This window comes from Eublepharis macularius, chromosome 1 (assembly GCF_028583425.1).
Source record: "Eublepharis macularius isolate TG4126 chromosome 1, MPM_Emac_v1.0, whole genome shotgun sequence".
In the NCBI taxonomy this organism is placed as follows: Eukaryota; Metazoa; Chordata; class Lepidosauria; order Squamata; family Eublepharidae; genus Eublepharis; species Eublepharis macularius.
The window spans coordinates 130905705-130913780 of record NC_072790.1 but is presented as its reverse complement, the minus strand read 5'-3'; positions in this window follow the sequence as shown (position 1 = coordinate 130913780).

The window sequence follows — 8076 nt, the reverse complement described above, 5'->3', positions numbered from 1 at the left end:
AAAAAAGCACAAACCATAAAATGGAATCCAGGTTGGGATGACATAGTCTATGCGTTGACATTGTTTTTATTGTTTTAAGAACAGAGAATCAATGTACATTTCAGATGTCAGATTCTGTAACTGATTTATTAAAGACTGGCTATCCAGTTATCTAATACTGTTGTGTAATGTTATGTAATTCAGCAAAACAAACAAAAATATCCATACATACATATAACCAAGGGTGAGAGTTTAATTTTTATTTAAAAAAAAATTAAAATGCCTACATGTAGCATTTCAGTCCATGTTGAGGACTACCATCTGTCTGTAAAATAATTTTTTTCTTAAAAGCGCTAATGTATGAAAGGAAATGTTTGTGTTTTTCCACAAACTGAAACAAATTTGTTATTTAAAGGAAGGCTAAAGAAAACTAATATAGCCTTCCACTAATATAGGCTTCCACATTTTGATGGATTCCTTGCGGGGTAAAAAAAGGAGTTGTGGAGGTTTAATTAATGTTTGCCTCAAAATGTTTTGGCCCAAGAGTAATACCAATGAAGATGTTCATAAAGATTATATCCTTTGCTGCTAGTTTAGATTTATAGGTAGCTACTTAACGTTCTTTTAAACCTTTCCAGATTTCCATCTTTGTTTTGGCCTTAAGAAGAAAACACATAATTTATAAAACTGTCTTTTCACATATATAGAAACTGGTACTAGGTGATGGTATTCCCTTGGAGTGCTTTATTAAAAACAGGCCATTGAATGGATAAACATTGACACTTTGAATGCTAGGCCTGATACCTGGAGAGATTTGATAGTCTCAATTCTTCTCCCTTCATCCATCTGTTAATCAGAGTGGGCTCAATTCTTTTTAAAGTAAAATTGCCTCGATGCTGAGCATAATTGAGTCTCAGATATTAGCCCTTTGCCTGCAAGTTATTCCTAAGGGCCAACCCGTGAGCTCACTACTGCATGGATGCAATACATTAAGCATGTAATGTGGAAGCCTTCTACATTTAAGTGGAATTTGTACTAGAAAGGCACTCAGTCAGTTGCCCTTAAAAATTTTATTGCAGTGGCCAAAAGTATTTTAGCATAGCTATTTGTTGCTATGGAATAACTTCAAGAACTGGATCCTCCCGTGTCTGTACCTGCGATTGTCCTTTCAGTGCCCACTGCCCACATAATATCAAGATATGGGACGTTATACTGTTGTTCAGTGGTCTGTATTTTTAAAGTATTTTTCTGACCATTTGGCCGTTTATTTGTTAGGGGGAAGGCTGTTTCTTTTTTCACTACCTCTTCATTTTTAATTTATTGAACAGGTATCGAAGGGCAGACATGGGGAATTTTTACTTATTTTACTTGAACTCTATGTTTTTAAAGTGGGAAGGGAGGGAGACATGGACAATTTACCTGTTTCTTATGCTCATTTGATTTTGTAATTTATATAGAAATCAGGAGATATGACTTAAAAGGGCTATTCTTTATTCCCTATGCAACTATTTTCACTGTTGTAGTGTTTATCAAAATGGGGGTTAAAACAGAAAAAAGAGACAATTCTGCAAAGCAGAAAACATAAAAGGTCTGTTTACACTGGCGTTGCTGACTATCCTACCATACTCAGCACTTTTAAATATTGTTGTTTATGAAATTGTAGTTTAAAATGCAAGACAACTTATTTATAAGACATTCTTTTAATAAATACCTGTTTTGTCGGAAAAGTGTTATTGCGTTATGATATACTTTATTCATGTTGGTTAGCTATTTACCATTATGAATAAATTTTAAAGATATATTGGTATAATAATACCTTTGAAGATGTTTACAAAAAAAAGTTTTTTCCCCTGAAGGAGGAGGTAGGGGGAAAAATCAGCAAAGAATTGCTTCCTCCTACTGTGAAATTCTCATAACAAAATAACTGAAGATACCTTTTTTCCTAACAAATTGAATTAACTGTGGTATTATGTGTCTTATAACACCACAGCTGAAGTTGTATGAACTATAGTACTCTGGATATATAGCTCTGTGTCTGTATATATTTATATGGTGTGAATCTAGGTTTGTTACAGTATTTGAGACACAATTATCTCTGGTGCACACAACTAGGTTCTATGTAATTATACAATATCACACGTATACAATTTTCAGTATTGAAACTTCATATTTTTAATGTTAACATTTGATGGTGACCTGTTAAAGAGAAGTTATCTTTATAAGATACTTTTAATAGAGTAGGCAAGTTGTCAGCTTGAAGAATAACTTTTTTGGGGGGAGGGAAGGAAGCTCCATAATAATAATATTCTGAATTCTAGTATAGAATTTCTATCTATCTATCTATCTATCTATCTATCTATCTATCTATCTATCTATCTATCTATCTATCTATCTATCTATCTATCTATCTATCTATCTATCTATCTATCTATCTATCATTTGAACCAATATTTCAGAAATTCGGTTGGTGTAATATTGCAATGAGATTGTGTTAACATTTTAATCCAAATCCTTATTTTTAAAGGATCTGTAGGTAGACTATATGGGACTCCATATTTGAAAAGTTCTTCCTAAAAGTGAATGTATACTGTGTCAATGGGATATATGCCTTTTTAACAACACAAGTAGTTGTTATCAAAATTCTATGAACAGTCAGACATGTTTCATTTCAATTTTGGATATTGCAAACGACTCTGTTTTCAGCTAGATATGGGGGAGGGGCGGGTTATAGCATAACATAATCTCATTGCTATTAGTATATTTGCAAAATGTGAACAGCCAATGAATCTAACAAGATGATTGTGCATGTAATATATAATAATCTTTTTTTAAAAAGATGCCTAATTATGCTTATTACTTATAGGCATATAGATTTAAAATGTATTTAATTCTCATTTTGGATTTTCGTGAAACCACATATATACAAAATAAACATAATTCTTTTGATTAAAAATAATGTGAATAAATTATATATACAATCTGGTTGCGCAAGTACCCATACATGTCTCATTCATCAAAATTCTGTCAGTTTTCTAAACTTGCTCATCTTTTTATTGAATGAAATATGTTCAGTTCTGTCAGTTATCTCTCTATCAGTAACCCCACTTTCTTGTGTATTTGGGATTCTGAAGCAGCATGAAAAATAGACAACTTCCCTCCCCAAACCTGTGCCACTTCATACTTCATGAATCCTTTCGGTTTAAGAAGAGAAATTGTAGTGAGTTTTAATCTTCCTTCCTTGATGCTGATGCTATAGAAGTTTATTGTACAGGTTTTCTATTAGGCTGCAATTAAAGAGACTCTTGATGCTCTCAATCTACCATTAAACACCTCTGCCAAACTTTGAAAAAAGTTTGACTGTTTTTTAAACACTGAAGATTGGATCACAAATATTCTGTATACTCTCGCATTGTTTTCCCATCCCTTCTCACTTGTCATCTTTCTGTTAAAAAGTCAGTAACTTTTAGAAATTTGCTTCAGTCTTGTATGGAGACTGGAAGGTGTGTATTTTCTGTTCTATCCTGCTTATTTTGTCTAATTGACTCAATGTTTGGATTTGGATTTCATGAGCATGTGCATTCTTATGTCATTTTACCATGGCTGCATCTTTACCTATCTGTTTACTTAATCCAATAGGAAAAAATACTAAACAAAAGAGGGTCATTCCCTGGTCGTCTTGATCATGGTGGAGGGAAGGGAGGAGACTGCACAGATTTTCTGTCTAATATTCTAGCCTTGCCCATTTTACCTGCCTGCCTGACTCAAAGATGAGTAAGTTCATGTTTGTTCTCACACTGCCACCTGGGAACTGTAGTTCAACCCAATAAATTCTGAATATGGGCTAGCAAATAAACTCCTCTAAGTGATGAGTGCTGCCAAATGTGCAGGCAAAAAGCAGCACACATACTCAAATATAGCTGATTTTAAATATTTAATGTGTTCTCACACTGCTGGCTGGTCACTGTTTGACCCCAATAGTTCCAATCATATGTTAAGTGGAAAACACTCCTGACTAGAGATGGGCACAAATCCAATTATGACCCCCAAAAACGCACGAACCAGGCCGGTTTGTGGTTTGCAAACCACAGTTTGTGGAAGCTCCTTTCCATGAACTGGTGGTTACTGATTCGGGTTCATTTGGGTCGTATTGGGGAAGGTACAGTTTAAATGGCCATTTCCCCGAGGAATTGGCCATTTAAACTTTTCCTGCTACTTGCAAGCGGCAGGGCCCTTTAAACGGCCCACAAACCCCAGCCCCAGCCCCCCAGCCCCAGCCCCACACTTACCTTGATGACTCTGGCAGCCCACAGCCTCCTCCACCTCCTCCTGCGAGGGGCAGCAAGGCTGTTTTCGGCCTCCTCTGCCCCTGCACAGGCCCGCAGAGGGACAGAGGAGGCTGAAAATGGACTCGTGGCGGTCATTTCAGAGGTGGCAAGGCCATGGGCAGATCCCTTTATCAGCTGGCAGATGGCAAGGGGGGGATCCCCCTGCTGCCTGCCAGCTGATAGTTTAAAGGGACCTGGCATTTGCAAGGCAGGAAAGGGCCCTTTAAACTGTTAAATGCCCCTTTCTCTGCCGCTGCTAAGCGGCCGGAAAGGGGTATTTAAACCCCATGAACCACGAACTGGTTCATAACTGGCCCCAGTTCCATGCCAGTTTGTGGTTCCTGGTTCATGAAAATCCACGAACCATGAACCTCATGGTTCAGGGGTTTTTTTGGTTCATGCCCATGTCTACTCCTGACTGTACACGTGCAAAAGTTGCAGATGATTTTAAATTATGCACAACCTTCCCAATGATGACTGCAGAATCCAGGCAACCTAGTGCATATGCCAACTGTAGTTACATTGCCGCTGTAAAGTTGAAATCTTACTCACTCAAATTGTTCACTTTTAATTAGGCAAAAGTCATTCCGGTGGTCTTCTCAGGTACTCAACTTGACAGTGAACAGATCTTGCAAATGAAGTAAATTCAGTTTTGTTAACACTAAATCATCCCTAAATGAAGCTTGTAGCTTAGATCCAAACCTTCTCATACAATAGTGAAAGCAAATTTCTGTTCACACAAGGGAGGTGATTTTTGCCGCTTTCTTCTTCCCATTGCAGCCCTTGTGCTTCAGTCCAAACAATTGCTCAGGGTTCCCAAATAAACAGGAGCAGGTGGAGTGGGGTGGTACAGGTGGAAGGGGAGCTAGGAAATATTCATTATATGAGCTCTGCGGTTTCTTGTGAGTCAAAGCCCTGTGACCTTAATGAATTAATTTATTTACATTTATACTCTGCCTTTCCTTTCCAAAAGAAAATTTAAGGTAACTGATGAAAGAAATATGAAACACAAACGGGAGCATCCCTGATTTTCTGGTCTGACGAAGCTGGTCTGGTCTCTTCTCCCCTTCTTTGTCTTCTTTGTTATAGGAAGTTAATGGACTCCAACAGGGAAGAAGCCAGGAGTAAACTGGGCTAAATCGAAAGATTATCCCTGTCTTTCTGCTAAATAGTTACTTAGTTATTACATAAAGTGTATGTCTATGAAAATTCATAGTTCCAGGAGGTTTTGAATCCATAATAGTGTGTTACTATTGTCACATAAAAGCCCAATTCTTTAAGTAAAATATGGGCAATTTTATTTACATTCTAGCACAATTTTTATGCCTGGTTTTCCATCCAAGAGTGCTATGCCATTAAATGCATCTGTTTTGCTGATAGTTGATCACAATGTACATATGACTGGAATCATACCACCTCTGTGTCATGAGGAGGTTGCCCATCTTTGTCAGAAACTGTGATGCATGAAAACTACAGAATTTAACCATACCAGAGAGAACCTTTCTAAATTTAGGAGCCAGTCTAGTTCCATACCTGGTAGAAGAATGTATCTGTGCCAATTTCAAAAACTATGCTAATAACTAAATTGTCTCAATGATAGACTCAGAGGAATCAAAAATAACCTCACCCAGATAAAATCTGCTTTGGAATCAGGGATGATAGGATAAAGGGTTAGTAAAGGTCTTTATTAGGGGAGGAACAAGGATAGATAGATAGATAGATAGATAGATAGACAGACAGACAGACAGACAGACAGACAGACAGACAGACACACACACACACACACACACACACACACACACACACACACTCACTCACTCACTCACACACACACACACACATGAAATAGTAATCAAAGTATATATATTCTAATTTATATTCTCAACAAAGCTGGATGCTGGATCTGAGACCAATTTAGGCTGTCCTTCAATCCTCATAACAGGCACTTGATGGTGAGAAACCAGCAATATAATAATGCAGAGGGCAGACCGAGTTGCCCCAGTATCTAAAAGGCAAGACTAGTTAACATCATTCACCTTAACTAGAATCTGAGGATCACGAACAGAACAGCAGAAGGTAGAAGAAACATTAGAAAAGGCTAAAAGGGATAAATCCAATTCTCCTGGGAAACATCATCAGTCAGTGGCATCTGTAAACATTTCTCTTTGTGGAGGCTGAATCTGAGGAGGGGGTCCCTGAGAACAAACAAGGCATTCATTTTTCCAATGACCAGGCTGCTTACAGTACTGATTACATCAGATGGATTCACATCAGACTGTACAAAAGGATTAGAACAAGACACAGTAAACCCTAGACCCCTCCCCCTGCCACACATTCAGCGTCCCTGCTGCAAGCAACCTAAAATGACAGCTGGTAAGAGAAAGATCTCCTTACTCTTTTGAGCTTGTTCCTGTCTTGGTCATGACCGCTTAAAAACATAAGTAGCAATAGAAATAATTTCAGTCAAGGGTGTAAAAATAGTCTGAAACTGTTGTAAATACTTTTCAGGGTCTTCTCTTAGCTTCGGAAGCTGTTGTTTCCCTAAGAAAATATCAAGAGAGCATGGAAAATGAGAGTATGAAGTAACCACCTCCTTCTTGGGGCACCGGTAAGTTCATAATGGTGCCTGAACAACCGATCCAGAATCAGAACCGGCCTGATAATCAGTTTGATTTCAAATATGAGCAGGGGACAGGGCAGGAACAGATTGAGGAGCCTGAGCAGCTCCCACAAAAGGAACACAAGTAGGGAACATAGGAACAAAGTCTTGACAGCCAGAAAGGCTACGGTAGAGACCAGAATAAGAAGGCAAAGACAGATAAGATGAAGAAACAGAGTCCTCCAGGGGAAGAGAAGTCAATTTAGTGAAAGCTTTGTGGCTAGCAGTATAAGACCAGGTATACCAATAATTAAATTCATCAGTTTTTCAAACGATCTAGAGGAGCTAGCCTTGTTAGTGTGTAGTTGCAAAATAGTAGAGTCCAGTAGCATCTTTAAGACTAACCAACTTTATTGTAGCATAAGCTTTCGAGAACCACAGTTCTTCGTCAGTTTTCAACTGATGTTATCATGCAAATTTGCTAGTATCTGACTATTAAAGGATTCTTTTTCTGGCCAAGGAAATTTAGTTTTCTTAGTGTGCCTTGGCCATATTCCAGAGCAGAGTTCTATTAGTCGGCTTTGAGTTATATTATATGCCACTTTATGGAGGGGTGGCATATAATATGCCTCTCTGCATACCCCACCCTATTCAATCACACTTGCATTTGTCATTCACCAGCTATTATCATTCAGCTTCGGTAATCACTCCACTCTCCTAGATATTAGGACAGATGGACTCACATTCTAGCTGTATCTGAAGAAGTGAGCTGTGGGGCTAATGAAAACTCATATTCTACCACTAATTTTGTTAGTCTTATAGGTGCTACTGGACTCTTGCTCTTTTCCACTACTACAGACAGACTAACACAGCTACCCATCTTGATCTATCTCCATGAAAGGCTTCCTAGGTTTGGGATTAAATTATCTGGGTAGGCTGTATAGTGAGTGTTTTATAGCCTCAGGCTATTAACCAGCAAATTAGTTAATCAGTCTTGGTTGTGAAAGAGCTTCTAGATGCTGAGGACAAAAGGCTTTTCATCAATGTGCTCTTCAGAGTAATCCAGTAGGTGGGCTACTCCCATATGGGAAAGTCTTGTGGAAATTCCTGCTACTTCAGTGGCCCCCATCACTATTATCAAACTGGATTATTTTATCCGGGCCTCTGACAGTT